Here is a 16,021-nt window from a genome sequence, read left to right as displayed (position 1 = left end):
TTCCTGGTTTTGGTTTTGTTAACCTGCTTAGCTGAAGAAGTACTTTAAGTTTGGAATTTTCAAAATAGAAATGTGCTGCGGGTAAACCATACGAGTTATTATATAATTGTATTATAGTTTGATGATACTGCGTCAGAGTATCCCCTTAACAACTAAGCAAACATAATGAAGAATTTTAGCCAATGATTATGAGTTTTATGCGCAATATCAAGCGTGAGGGGTGCATATTCCCGATTCAATTTTATTAGTTGTCATGATCTCTACCAACTTACCCTCAAATCTAATTATATGTCCAAAGTAGCGCATCGTCCTTTATATATACACTGCTGGCCAAAATTTCGAGGCCAAAATATGCATTTTGCGTTGTTAGACTCAACCACTTATTTGAGTAGAGCTTCGAAAGATGAAAATAAGAAAAGGGAAAATAAAAAAAAAAACTTTTTTAGCATTTAATAGGGAAATGTGAACACTATAAAATTAGCCTAAATACTAGCTGGTCAAAAGTTTAAGAGCATAATGAAACGAAGCGTTAATCGATAAACACGAAACGAAATTTAGTCATTTGTGATCAAGAATCAGCGTTGTCAACATCTCCCACTGACATCTCATGTGTTACTTTGGGTAAAAACATGGCAAAGGCAAAAAAGTTGACAGAGTTTCAACGTGGCAGAATTGCCGAGCTGCAAAAGCAAGGTCTCTCTCAACGTGTCATCGCTGGTGAGATTGGGCATAGTAAAACTGCTGTTGCAAATTTCTTAAAAACCCTGAGGGATACAGAAGGAGAATTTCAAGTGGTCGGCCAAAGAAAATTTTGCCGGCGTTGAGCAGGAGGATTCGACGAGTTGTCTGGCAAGACACCAGCCGATCTTCAAACCAGATTAAGGCCCTTACGGACTCAAAATGCAGCTCAAGAACAATGAAACGGCAACTACGAGAGAAAGGCTTCAAAAACCGTAAATATCTTCAAAGGCCACACCTCCTTCCACACCACGAAACAGCTCGGTTAAACTTTGCTGAGAAGCACCAAACATGGGACGTAGAAAAGTGGAGGAAGGTTTTGTTCTCTGATGAGAAAAAAATTTAACCTGGACGGTCCAGATGGCTTCCAACGTTACGATAAGGATATCCCACTGGAGACATTTTCTACACGACACAGTGGAGAAGGTTCCATCATGATCTGGGGTGCTTTCTCCTTCCATGGAACAATGGAGCTTCAGGTTATATAGGGGCGTCGAACAGCAGCTGGCTACATTGGCATGTTGGAGAGAACATCCTTATTGACTGAAGGCCCTCGCTTGTGTGGAAATGACTGGATCTTTCAGAAGGACAATGCTGCAATCCACAATGCCCGCAGGGCAAAGAACTTTTTCATGGCAAATGACGTGATTCTTTTGAACCATTCAGCGTGTTCGCCCGAACTGAACCCCATTGAAAATGTTTGGGGTGGATGGGAACTGAAGTCTATAGAAATGGACGTAAATTCCGAACAGTGCATGCTCTTCGTGAAGCCATCTTCACCACTTGGAATAACATTCCAGCCGGCCTTCTGCAAACGCTTATATCGACTGTGCCAAATCAAATGTTTGAAGTTATTCGCAATGACGGCCATGCAACTCACTACTGAGTCCTCTTATTGGGCATTTCCTACCCTGTTTAGTACTTCTTTTTGGTATGGTCTTAAACTTTTGACCAGCTAGTATTTAGGCTAATTTCATAGTGTTCACATTTTCCCTATTAAATGATAAAAAGGTTTTTATATTTATTTTCCCTTTTCTTATTTTCATCTTTCGAAGCTATACTCAAATAAGTGTTTGAGTCTAACAACGCAAAATGCATATTTTTTCTTTATATTCATTGGTCTTAAGATTTTGGCCAGCAGCGTATATGAAGAATTTTAAGAAGCTAAACTTGGTTATTGCGGCAGAAAGGGCTGTGGTTTCGTGTACGTTGCGTTTCGATCGTACCGCAACGACCGATATATCATCTTTATATAGTAGATGTATGGGCGATATTACTTGAAAATAAAGATGTTAATAGTTTAATTGTTTTTTTTAGAATTAAACACAAAGCCATACAAAGGGTTATCTGTGCTCTGCCCACAACGGTTATCGCAACCCGATTTCTTGGAGTGTGAGTCCACAGACACAGTACTGTGCCACTGGAGCCATTTGTATGAAATACTGAATAAGTGATAATAAAAAAAAAAAGACCTAGCATTAGTCTCGAGGAATCAACGATGAGTCATAGGGCTTATAACGTTGATCATATAAATACGTATAATATATTTATTACTGTTATCTATCTTATCTTAGTAAATTCGTAGGGTACTTTAAGTTGGAATTGTTTAGTCAATCCAGAATGACAGTTCAATGTATGTAACCAGGGGATGTAAGTTTCTTATCTCATAAAAATGTTACATATTAACCACCAACAAATGCAATCCGTGTTTATATACTGGTGTTTGACATTTTGTTTCTTTGAACTTGTAAAACGTGCAGCCTATCAGGGTCAATAAAATGTGCAATCAGTTAGGGTTCTTGCCAATAAAATGTGTAATTAATTAAGGCTCTCTGCGAATAGTTTAACTGTTTTAATTTATAATTAAGCACAAAGATACAAAAAGGGCTACCTGTGCTCTGTCCACCACAATTATCGAAACCCAGTTTCTATAAAAAGTTGAACATGTTTCAATTGGATATTTTTTATGCCAAAGCATAGTTACATAATGATGAGTTATTTGTATTTTACTTCTCACGAGAGTCGAAACCCGATGTTTAGCGTTATTAGCCTCAAGACTTGCTGTTGAATCCCAGAAGGGTAAGAATAAGATTTTTCAATTATTATAGTGAATAATGAATTTCGGTCTTACTCTGTTTATTGTACATCACTGAAGACGTGGTCTTTCACCAAATATCAACCTTACTCTTTGTTTGTTGTACATCACTGAAGACGTGGTCTTTCACCAAATATCAACCTTACTCTTTGTTTGTTGTACGCCACTGAAGAAGTGGTCTTTCACCAAATATCAACCTTACTCTTTGTTTGTTGTACGCCACTGAAGACGAGTTTTATCACCAAGTATCAGAATTATTGTTAGTCTGCCTGATTTCAACATCAAAGTTTTGTTTGAAACGAACTCTGAATTACTTATCTATCTATTATCTCATATATATTTATTTTAATATTGATGTTTGTTTCAGTTAAATATATGTTTAGAAATGTATGTAACTTATACTGTTAAATCTGTATTGCGAAATTCACACTATTTACTAAATTTGTAAAAGATATTTGAGTGTAAAAATCAACAATGTATTATATGTGTATGTAAATACTAGTGATTTCCAATATCGTTGAGCCCACTGAAATTTCGAGGACCTCACCTATCGTTTATAAACCGACGCGTCAAGAGAGAGTATATATTGTTTGTTTGCTACAGCTATTATACTATAAATTTCGGAAGCTATAACCGTGATTAACACTTATCAATCGGGAAGCTATAGATATTTGACCAGGAACGTTCATAAATTGTGAACATTACAAACCGCTTAGTTTTAGCGGATGAACTTCCAACATTAGTATTTCTATTAAGATATTGTATAACTTCAGCTGTAAAAAACTCGCGTGTGAAGAGCTATCTAGCTCCAATTTAAGTGAATTGTACCTATATCAATTCAGAATTAATTCGTTCGTCGCGAACCTTCAATAAGATATCAAGGAAGTTCCGGACAGATAGAAGACTCAATATTGTTTGTAAGTTTGTAAAACTTTTGTATATAAATTATTATTTGTATTAATCATTATTATAAATTGTATTATTACTTGCATATAAACATATATTTATATTAAGTAAGAAAACTGTATATCAATCTTGTTGGCTCAAATAATAAGTTTAATACATTTCTACATTTATTTAACTTCTAAATTTAAATTACAATTGAACTCAGTTTCAGGTTGGTGGAAATCTTAATATATAATATTATTATTATAATAAATTGGAGACTTGGACAGGATAAATTATAATACATTAGATTTGTTTGTGAGTGACAAAACTACTGTAAACGGAACAAACTGTTAAACTTCTGATATCAGAGACATATTCGTGCATCTTATTTAGTGTCATGGTGTCTTCTGGTTGGAAAATAACAACAAAAAACGTTAACAAACGCCTACCTTACCCCTAATTTTAGAATTCCCTTAAGGACACAGGAGGTTGGGATGTTGTTAAGATCAGGGGTCACACAAGCGTTTGTTGATCAGTCTTTTTTTTTTTTTCTACCAGAAGACAATGTGAGACTAACAATAAGATTCAACAGTTCCGGCTGAGTATGCCCGGATGGAGAACTAGACAACTGTTAATTAATGTCACTACCTCTTTTAAAAAAAAACGGCCAGATGCCTTCCCTAGCAGATTGATGTTTCTCAAGGTTCTAAAGTGAACTAGTATTGCAGCAAGTTTAATTATTTGATTTCCTGTTAATTGTTTCTTTTGTGGCCATTATTTTTGTTTTAAACTCATAGTTCATTTAGAAACCTATATTGTGTGTGTGTTTTCTTATAGCAAAGCCACATCGGGCTATCGGCTGAGCCCACCGAAGGGAATCGAACTCCTGATTTTAGCGTTGTAAATCCGTAGACTTACCGCTGTACTACCGGGGAGCGAACCAATATTGAAAAGGAAGTAAGAAAGAAAACATGAAACATTTAGATAGGAGAATCGAATTAAAGATCTGTTACTTTACTTAATCAAAACAAAATAAGGATATCGACTATATCTTCTTCTGTTATTCTTCATTCTTTCATTTTGTAGGCCTTACGATTACGGCAATTTTACCTCAAGCGGCAAGTCTAAAGATCTTTAACACTAAAATTCAGAGTTTGACACTAATAGTGGGCACAGTAGTAGATAGTCCACTGTGTAGCTTTGTGCCTAAAATATAAACTAACAATTAATTTATTGTAAAATAAAATAAATAGATTAAATTAAACTTCTTTTATTCTTGTTCGTTCATTTCGTTATGCCCGGCATAGCCAAGTGGTTAAGGCACTCGACTCGTAATCCGCGGGTTTGAATCCTCGTCACACCAAACATCCTCACCCTTTCAGCCGTGGAGACGTTATAATGTTACGGTCAATCCCACTATTCGTTGGTAAAAGAGTAGCCCAAGATTTGGCGGTGGGTGGTGATGACTAGCTGCCTTCCCTCTAGTTTTACACTGCTAAATTAGGGACGGCTAGCACAGATAGCCTTTGTGCGGAATTCCAAAACAAATATACAAAGCAAACAAACACATATTTCGTCTTTATGTATACTGATAAGTAAAGAGATTAAGTTACGTATTTCTAACTATTTTCCTTTCTTTCTGGAGATTAGCACCAAATGAAATATTACTAAACGGTCCAATGTGAGTTGACTTCAGCCGCGTGTCGTAATTTTTTGTTGTTTTTAGTTTTAAGATCACATTTCATTGAGAGATGTAAAAACGTAAGCTGAGAAAAGTAAAAAAAAATAATTGCATGTTATCTAAAAAGGTAATTGAGATAGAAAAATATATCAAAATCGGAAAGATCTTATAAGGGTAATTTTATTTGTAAAGAACAGAAAGTTCCTTCGAAAACTGTTTTAATTTTCTTTCATCAGCCTTGACGGAAATAAAAAAAATGGGGAGGGAAGAAACAGCCCAGGCGTTGATATTCGAGGAAATAACATTTCCTTGTAGCTGTGGATACGTTTTCTGGCTTTCACTGTATCAAAGACAGCCCATAAGACAAGGGCGTTGCACAAGAATCTTTCAAGTGCTTTCTTTCCACCTGGTGCTTGCGACAACAACTTATTTCAATGACGCGAAACCTAGAACGTGTCACTTACTGTAAATTGTTTACAACATAACATTTACCACATGCGACCAAGAATACCATTTGAAGGTTCACAGTAACTAGTACTACCGACAGATATCAAAATGTCTTTCATTTCCATTTTGGTTGAACCCACCAAATCACTTGGGAATTCTCAAAGTCCCGTCCCCACCACAACAATTTGCAATCCTGAGTTTTGTCTGTTATTAATGTGTTTTTTAAAATATTGTAATATAAGGATGTTCTCCTTCATTGGTTTAATGGTAAGTTTGAAAAGTTAAGACGCTAAAAATAGAGTTTTGATACCCGTGGTTGGCATACTACAGATAGCCTGTTATGTAGCTTTATGCTTAATGACAGTAAAACATGTTGTGGTAACAGCATTTTGACATTTTCAGGAATTTACATTATTTCAAATAAATTAAAAAAACAACCAAAAACACAACAATCCCAAGCAGGAAAGTGAATGAATTTCCAATAGTTCTACTACAATCTCTAGATAGTGTTCAATGTAACTTTCTAGAAACATTCCTTTTCGATATCTTGTGTTAACGTATGGGATCTAATTATATTGAGAGTTGTTAATTTTTAATAATCGCACAATCGTTTTTGTTTTGGATAACACTTTCTCGATTTAAATTTTATCCAAATATTAGACCATTGTGCTGATTTCGTGTTTGAAGAATTTGTCATGTTCTATAGTAACATTATGTTTGCATAGAGACCTAAGAGATGGCGCTTAGATCTCGATTCCGTGATAACATGGTTTACGAAACATGCCTCAATTTTCTAAAGAAAGTGTAACCTAAAAAATGAGTGGATTATGTGCCTATTAAAAGTAACAGCTACAAGTAAACGCCAGTTTTTGCATATTTTACTCTTAATATACCAGTACAATTTGCCTTAAAAATAATTATGTGCATAGCTTACTCTAAAGTTTAACATTACATTGATTTTGTCTTTAAAACTTGGTTCCGAAAACATCTGTAGTCATTATAATGTATACATAGCCTACATAAAAACGAAAAGAAAACGTTTTCCATATACGTATAGAAGATGATCAAGAATTATGGAAACGCTTTAGGAAAATCATGTTAGGAAAATGTTTTAACACAAAGACACACTATCTATTGCTCATGCAAAGAGAAGGTTTAACATACATTTACCATTGCTGAATACGTGCAACGAGGGGTATTGTAAATCTGTGCCATATCTTCGAACATTTTTCAACACTGCAGAAATAATTTTTGTATAGGCTTATTGGTTACGAAACCATGTACTTTATAAAACCCATAAAGAAAAGTACAGAGACGTAACGTCCGGGGAAGGCAGGGAAGAGATGATTGGGCCGCCCCTCCCAGTTCACCAACTGAGAACGTTTCGTCAAGTGCATTATGGACACTTAGTTCATAACGTCTACTTTAACTGCAAAATATACAACAGTATATTTACAACAACAAACTTAAAATATTGGTCTTAGACGTGCAACAAACCACGTGTCTTTGTTAAACGGTTTTCTCAGTATGATTTCTGAAATGTATTTAAAAAAAAACTCTTGAACAACCAGTGTATAAACATGAACTACACAGTTTTATACCCGTTACGAATGAACTCTAGTTGAAAGATTTGTATTTATCTATAAATTTTAAAAGTTATCTTTGAAGCCCCATCGATGTTCATTTTTTCTCTTATGCAACGTATTTCAATATTTCATTTCAATAAAATCTTTCAAAGATAAATGATTTCAACAGTTAGAAAAGAGAACAGCAGAGAAAAAGTAGGTAGGGAATGAAACGCAATTCATCTGTCTCAGTGGTAAACTCGAGGACTTATAAGCTAACAAATGGGGCCCGGCATGGCCAGGTGGTTAAGGCACTCGACTCGTAATCTGAGGGTCATGGGTTCGAATCCCCGTCACACCAAACATGCTCCGCCCTTTCGGCCGTGGAGACGTTATAATGTGATGGTAAATCCCACTATTCTTTGGTAAAAGAGTAGCCCAAGAGTTGGCGGCAGGTGGTGATGTCTAGCTACCTTTCCTCTAGCCTTACACTGCTAAATTAGGGACGGCTAGCGCAGATAGCTCTCGAGTAGCTTTGCGCGAAATTCAAAACTAACCAAACTAGCTAACAAATGGGTTTCGATACTCGAGGTGTACACAGAACAAACGACCTATTGTGTAGCTTTGTTCTTAACTGTAACCAAAACTAAAGCAAGAAATATCAATATCAAATCTATTAATCTAAAAATTATGCTTTAAGGTGACTTAGATTCCAAAATATGGTTAAGTTGTACTTATTTTCTATGTATTCTACAGTTAATATGAACATACTTTTTGAATAAATTTACACTTATGAATTAACTGAATATTAAACGTCTCCTAAATTCAATGTGCTCTACACCAGCTTACAGTGTTATTTAGAAAGTAAGAGACACTTTATCAATCACGATTTATTTCGTCATTCTGGGCATTTCGTCCGAATTTTAGGATCTAATATACTTTATCGTTACTAATGTTAGTGTCTCAGTAAACAAAGTTCTCTGTCTTACATATAGTGAACTTTTATTACCACAGTAACCAAGTTTTCTATCTCAAATCTTCCTAGGTTTTGACCAGATTACATTACAGTTTATGCGTGATTTGCACGATGGTCTCCACGAAACCTTAAATCATAACAATTGATATAAACTTACTCTCTTGCTAATATAGTCACAGCAATATTGTTATTGTTGATTGGCAACTAGAGTAATGAAATACTATTTAACAATAAAATTAGTAAAGTCAGAGTATGTCAAGTTAGTCACTGTAATAAAACTTCTCATACAAGACATAGATATACCTAAATATACTACTGTAATATTAATAACGTTCTTCACAGAACTTCTGATACAACACACAGATACTTAAATACACCACTGTAATTTCAATAATGTTTTTCACAGGACTTCTCATACAACACGTAGTTACCTCAGTAGGGCTCGGAAAGATATTCAGAAAAGCACATCAAACGTTCAACTGAAATGTTGGAAAAGACAAAGAAGGAAAGATATTTTTCTGTTGAGCAAACTGACGACATTCTGTGAATCCGGTCCCAAGTCAATATATATACATAATTCTTACAAGTTAACTTCCTAAACTAGAAACATATAAAAGTAATAAAAATTATATTAGTCAGCGAGAGTAAGACAAAAATGTACTTTGTCAAAATTATAGAAAATGTCACATTTACGTTACTTGCCACCTGTTGGTAAGTTTTAGTACTACGTAATAAGACAATATTTCATGTAAAATGATCTATTTTAGTCACTGTTGAAAAATAAAGTAAAAATTAAACAAATGGAAAAAGAAGAAACCAAGAAAACAATAAGATATTAAAGTAAACTAGCAGCAAGATAAATTTGAGGACATCAGGTCGTAAGGCAAGTTTTTAAAAGTTTAGAACTCTAAAAAAAATGTTGTGTAACATTTAAAATATTTTATAACAGGTCAAACATTAATGATTTTAATGTAAACCTTAGTTATTTCTCAAAAAGGAGAGACAAAAACGAATTTCATGATCTTCAATGATATTTGTTTACTTTCGTAACTCGATGTGTAATTTAACTCAAAAAGCCCCGAAACTGCAGAAAGAAATAAAGTAGAACAAATAATTCCTTACTTAATGAGCACTCTTCAATATTACTAAAATAGAAATCTTATTAAGTATTATTTTTTTATGATTCTATGATTACGTAGAATATTATTCTTACATATTTCACTTTGCCGAATCATAGATAAACTATTAATTCCAAAATCAGTACAACGGTATGTCTCCGGATTTACAACGCTATAATCAGGGGTTCGATTCCTCTCGGTGGGCTGAGCAGATAACCCTTTGTGGCTTTTTATATGCAAAAACGGCTCGTTTGGGTTGAGAAAATATTTTACATAGAAGAGCAAACAACGTTTCGACCTTCTTCGGTCATCGTCAGGTTCACAAAGAAAGAGGTAACTGACCGGAAGCTGACCACATGTTTGAAAGGGGTTGTGTAACTCTGTGTCGAAATGTAGAGGGCGGTATTAGATGTTTGAATATATAATTTTATTTATTTTATTATATTAATATAGGTATAAAGGCGTTCCTTTATATTGGTTTATTTTGGGTTTAAGTTGTTGTATAAGTAAGGCTTCTTTAATTTTGCGTTTGTTTATGTTTGTTTCTTTATTTAGTATTTGAGTGTTTTCTATGGTTATGTTGTGTTTATTTGACTTGCAGTGTTCGAAAACGTGTGAAGGTGACTTTTTATGTTCTTTGAATCTGGTTTCCATTTTTCTACTTGTTAAAGCCTTTGTGGCTTTGCTATAAGAAAAACACACACTCCAAAATTTAATACATTTTATTATCTACATATAAAACTCTAAATCTCTCTCTTTTTGTTTTGTTTTTGTACGCCTTATTTACTGCGCACGTGAGGTTGCGTAAAACGACATTTTTTGTTGATATAGACGTCTATCGTCTGCTATCCGGATCGGTAATTTTATGGTTAACATATACATTACACTAATAAATTCTATACAGACTTAACCTTTTTTGTTAAATTTGAGTTAACATTTAGTTTAAAATATAGCATTATAGGTCTGTTTAGTAATAGTTCATTATCTACTAATATATCATATATTCAGGCCTCACATACAAAAGAAATGTATGCAGTGAAAAATGGAACAGCAAACCTAGCCTATAAAATAAAATTCTGCTATCTACCGTAAAACAGATTACGTTAAAAGAATAAGGCTTAAATTATAATACCGTAAAAATATATTAAATTTACATCAAAGGAAATTGAAAATAATATTATATACGTATTTCGTTTGGAATTTTAATAATTGAGTAGAGATGACAGGGAATGGGGAAATAGAGTTGGGCTAATTCTGTTCACTAGAAAGAGTACTAATATGCATAGGGTAATCTAAACAGTCTCCATAAGGTCCTATTTATATTTGCCAGTAAGGAAGACTTAAAAATATTGTTCATAAAGAAGTCTTGATTTAAAGTAGGTGCATAGTTTATTTTGAAAAATCAAACCTAAAGATGTTTTTTTTTCATAAATTGATAATTGTTTTCCCTGTCGAATTACGAAAAGGGAAACAAAGAGAGAGTTGGGGCTTTTTTTTTAAAGTGCTAGTAATTAATAATACAGAGAAAAAGTAGTATTTGTTTTATATACAATGGTAAATATATTGTTAATTCATTACACGTAAACTAAGTTACAAGATTCTAAGTAGTTGACAGTATAAAAATTTCAGGTAAAATTTATTTTTCGTGTTTCTTAAGTTTAAGACAATTAGTTTCAATGCTATGTTTAATGCTTAGAAAATATAATTAAAAACAAATCAAAATTTAAAAAATAAAATACCAATACACAGAAACGCGATGTCATGTAACCTGAGCGCATTTCTAAAGATGGGCCTTTCGTAAACACTTGGGTTATAGGTTATCGTATTTTGTGCCAAATTAATTTCTTGAACCTATGAGTTTTTTAATAAGATGAAGTTATTGATACAAAGGTACCGCTATAAACCACTAGATGGCGCAAAATATAGAAAAAAAATCTGAGAGTAATAAAATGAGTTTTTGTTGTTAAACACAAAACTACAAAAGGGGCATATCTGTGATATACCAACTATATGTCTTGAAAATAGGATTTAATGCCATAAACCTTCAGACTTACTACTGAACTAAGGAAGGACAAAAATTGATGTAAACTTTGATATTTAAAATTTGAATTAAGGTAAAGAATTTTCAAAAGTTCAACCTAGAATAACTTTTCACACTAAATTTGACCTCCAGTGGCACAGTGATACGACTCTGAACTCACACCACTAAACACCGAGTTTCAATACCCGTGGTGAGCAGAACACAGGTAGCTCATTGTGTAGCTTTGTGCTTAATTTTAAACAAAACCAGTACATTTTTTACATAATGTATAAGTTAAAATATCAAGGTTTATTTTACCCAATTATTAGTACTCTATATCCTTAATATCTTTTTAAAAACAGCAATAGATTAAAAAAAAAACAATATTAATCATAATAAAACCCAACAGCCTAAATGTCTTCTTAAGTTCCTTGTCAGCGAATGAATTGGAAAAATATTAACGCTGTCGGACATGTCGTTTCCAAATAATTCATTCTGTGTCCAAATGTTATTTTAAAGTTTTCAGAGGAGACGAAAAAAGACTGAATCAGGTTTTGTTTTTCAACATCATTTATCTATAGTTTCCTCTCTTATGGTCATTGTTTGGAGATCTAGTTTATAAACAATTACTGTAGCACAAGTGAATAAACTGTTAATAAATGGATAGTTGTAATGATGTTTTGTAACAAATGTTACAACCTATTAGGCTACAAACAGTGTGTGGTGCAATATATAAAATGTTATACAATGTTCTCTTCCTGTTGTAAACATACAATAAAGATTAATGTTATTAAATCATTATCTGTGAGATCTTGTCATACCTACAAACTCATTATAAGGGAAGTTTCGTGTATGTGCAAACGAGACCCCCCAGCACTCTCGCCGTTGTTCTGCTCTTCTATTATTTATTTTTTTCCCCTTTCATTAATGATGACCTCTTATTCTATTAATGATTTTGTAACATTGTGCATACATATGTGAATAGCATTTTCATATTTATCAGAGGAAATTTACTAATGATAATAAATGAACCATTGCATACTTCGGAAATTTTTTTCATCCCTGAGCACTAAAGTTACATATTAAATGAATTCCACTTTAAACCAAAAGATCCCCCCACTCCATTTCCAGATGTGACAACGGACTTGATACTTATTATGATAAAGAATTTTTTTTTTTGCTTTAAAATTTCGCACGAGCTTACGAGTCACCTAGTGATACAGTGGAATGATTGCGGACTCACATTGCTAGAAACCAGGTTTCAATACTGCTCGTGGGCAGAGCACAGATAGCCCATTGTGTGGCTTTGTGTTTAATTCCAAATACTCACTCACTCACGAACATAAAACAAGGCTATCTGTGCATGTCTATCTTTGATTTTGAACTGATTTATTAAGTGGAAGGCAGGTTGCCATTGAGCTTCTCAAAACTCTGGCGTGAGGTTTTAAGGCAACGAGACTCGAGCCTTAGAGCCGTGAATTCTTCACAGTCCAGGCCACATTAACTACCAGGCCTCGTTGAATTCAATGAAGACAAGGCCTCCAGTATGGTGAATGAAACGTAGATACACACTTGTGTAATGTTGTAATCAAAGGAGTTTTCGACTTACTCAAAAACAAAAGACTTTTTTAGAAAATAAGTAACTTTGTACAACTAAGAAATATGTTATAGAAGACTGTGATTGAAGTCGTTATATACAGCTCTGTGAAGATGATGTAGAATACTGTGATTGAAGTCGTTATATACAGCTCTGTGAAGATGATGTAGAAGACTGTGATTGAAGTCGTTATATACAGCTCTGGGAAGACGATGCAGAATACTGTGATTGAAGTAAGTCGTTATATACAGCTCTGGGAAGATGATGTAGAAGACTGTGATTGAAGTCGTTATATACAGCTCTGGGAAGACGATGCAGAATACTGTGATTAAAGTAAGTCGTTATATACAACTCTGGGAAGATGATGTAGAATACTGTGATTGAAGTAAGTCGTTATATACAGCTCTGGGAAGATGATGTAGAATACTGTGATTGAAGTCGTTATATACAGCTCTGTGAAGATGATGTAGAATACTGTGATTGAAGTCGTTATATACAGCTCTGTGAAGATGATGTAGAAGACTGTGATTGAAGTCGTTATATACAGCTCTGGGAAGATGATGTAGAATACTGTGATTGAAGTCGTTATATACAGCTCTGTGAAGATGATCTAGAAGACTGTGATTGAAGTCGTTATATACAGCTCTGGGAAGATGATGTAGAATACTGTGATTGAGGTCGTTATATACAGCTCTGGGAAGATGATGCAGAAGACTGTGATTGAAGTCGTTATATACAGCTCTGTGAAGATGATGCAGAAGACTGTGATTGAAGTCGTTATATACAGCTCTGTAGAAGAATTGATGATGGAATACTGTGATTGAAGTCGTTATATACAGCTCTGTGAAGATGATCTAGAAGACTGTGATTGAAGTCGTTATATACAGCTCTGGGAAGATGATGTAGAATACTGTGATTGAAGTAAGTCGTTATATACAGCTCTGTGAAGATGATGTAGAAGACTGTGATTGAAGTCGTTATATACAGCTCTGGGAAGATGATGTAGAATACTGTGATTGAAGTAAGTCGTTATATACAGCTCTGTGAAGATGATGTAGAAGACTGTGATTGAAGTCGTTATATACAGCTCTGGGAAGATGATGTAGAATACTGTGATTGAAGTCGTTATATACAGCTCTGTGAAGATGATGTAGAAGACTGTGATTGAAGTCGTTATATACAGCTCTGTGAAGATGATGTAGAAGACTGTGATTGAAGTAGGTCGTTATATACAGCTCTGTGAAGATGATGTAGAAGACTGCGATTGAAGTAAGTCGTTATATACAACTCTGGGAAGATGATGATTGAAGTAAGTCGTTATATACAACTCTGGGAAGATGATGTAGAAGACTGCGATTGAAGTAAGTCGTTATATGCAACTCTGGGAAGACGATGCAGAAGACTGTGATTGAAGTCGTTATATACAATTCTAGGAAGATGATGTAGATGACTGTGATTGAAGTAGGTCGTTATATACAGCTCTGTGAAGATGATGTAGAAGACTGCGATTGAAGTCGTTATATACAGCTCTGTAAAGATGATGTAGAAGACTGTGATTGAAGTCGTTATATACAGCTCTGGGAAGATGATGTAGAATACTGTGATTGAAGTAAGTCGTTATATACAGCTCTGTGAAGATGATGTAGATGACTGTGATTGAAGTAGGTCGTTATATACAGCTCTGTGAAGATGATGTAGAAGACTGTGATTGAAGTAGGTCGTTATATACAGCTCTGTGAAGATGATGTAGAAGACTGCGATTGAAGTAAGTCGTTATATACAACTCTGGGAAGATGATGTGGAAGACTGCGATTGAAGTAAGTCGTTATATACAACTCTGGGAAGATGATGTAGAAGACTGCGATTGAAGTAAGTCGTTATATGCAACTCTGGGAAGACGATGCAGAAGACTGTGATTGAAGTCGTTGTATACAATTCTAGGAAGATGATGTAGATGACTGTGATTGAAGTAGGTCGTTATATACAGCTCTGTGAAGATGATGTAGAAGACTGCGATTGAAGTAAGTCGTTATATACAACTCTGGGAAGATGATGTGGAAGACTGCGATTGAAGTAAGTCGTTATATATAACTCTGGGAAGATGATGTGGAAGACTGCGATTGAAGTAAGTCGTTATATACAGCTCTGATAAGATGATGTAGAAGACTGCGATTGAAGTAAGTCGTTATATACAACTCTGGGAAGATGATGTAGAAGTCTGTGATTTAATCGAACCAATACATGATTATCAGATACAGTCTGCTTCAAATCCAATCTCTACTCACACTACCATTTGGTAACAAGCATATTAGTCACAGGACATTAGATATTGGCGAAAAAACAAAGGAACAGGACTTCAGAGAATAAATAAACAATAATGCACATAAAGTAGGAACACACACCTTTGGTAACAAAATATTTACTAATAAAACAATGACTAATGAAGAAATATTTATTCATCAATATCTTATACTAATAAAAACGTTTCACTTGTGATCATAGCAAACTTATTACAGGGATCAGAACTTAAAACAATCAAGTTATTAGTATAATTGATTAAATAGACTGTTGATACTTATAAAGATTATAACGTCTTCTTTCATCAGTTTGGCATCTTCGCTGTTATGATCAGGTGGTTAAGTCACTCAACTCGTAATCTGAGGGTCGCATATTCGAATTCCCGTCACATCAAATAGGCTTGTCCTTTCAGCCGTGGGGGCGTTATAATGTTATGATCAATCCCATTATTCGTTGGTAAAAGAGTAGCCCAAGAGTTGGCGGTGGGTAGTGATTACTATCTGCCTTTCCTCTGGTCTTACACTGCTACATTAGTTATGGCTAGCGCAGATGTTTCTCTGGTAGCTTTGCGCGAAATTCAAAAACAATCTTCTCTGTT

Source organism: Tachypleus tridentatus, chromosome 13 (assembly GCF_004210375.1).
Source record: "Tachypleus tridentatus isolate NWPU-2018 chromosome 13, ASM421037v1, whole genome shotgun sequence".
NCBI lineage: Eukaryota > Metazoa > Arthropoda > Merostomata > Xiphosura > Limulidae > Tachypleus > Tachypleus tridentatus.
The sequence above is the reverse complement of the archived record's forward strand: the minus strand, read 5'-3'. Positions refer to the sequence as shown.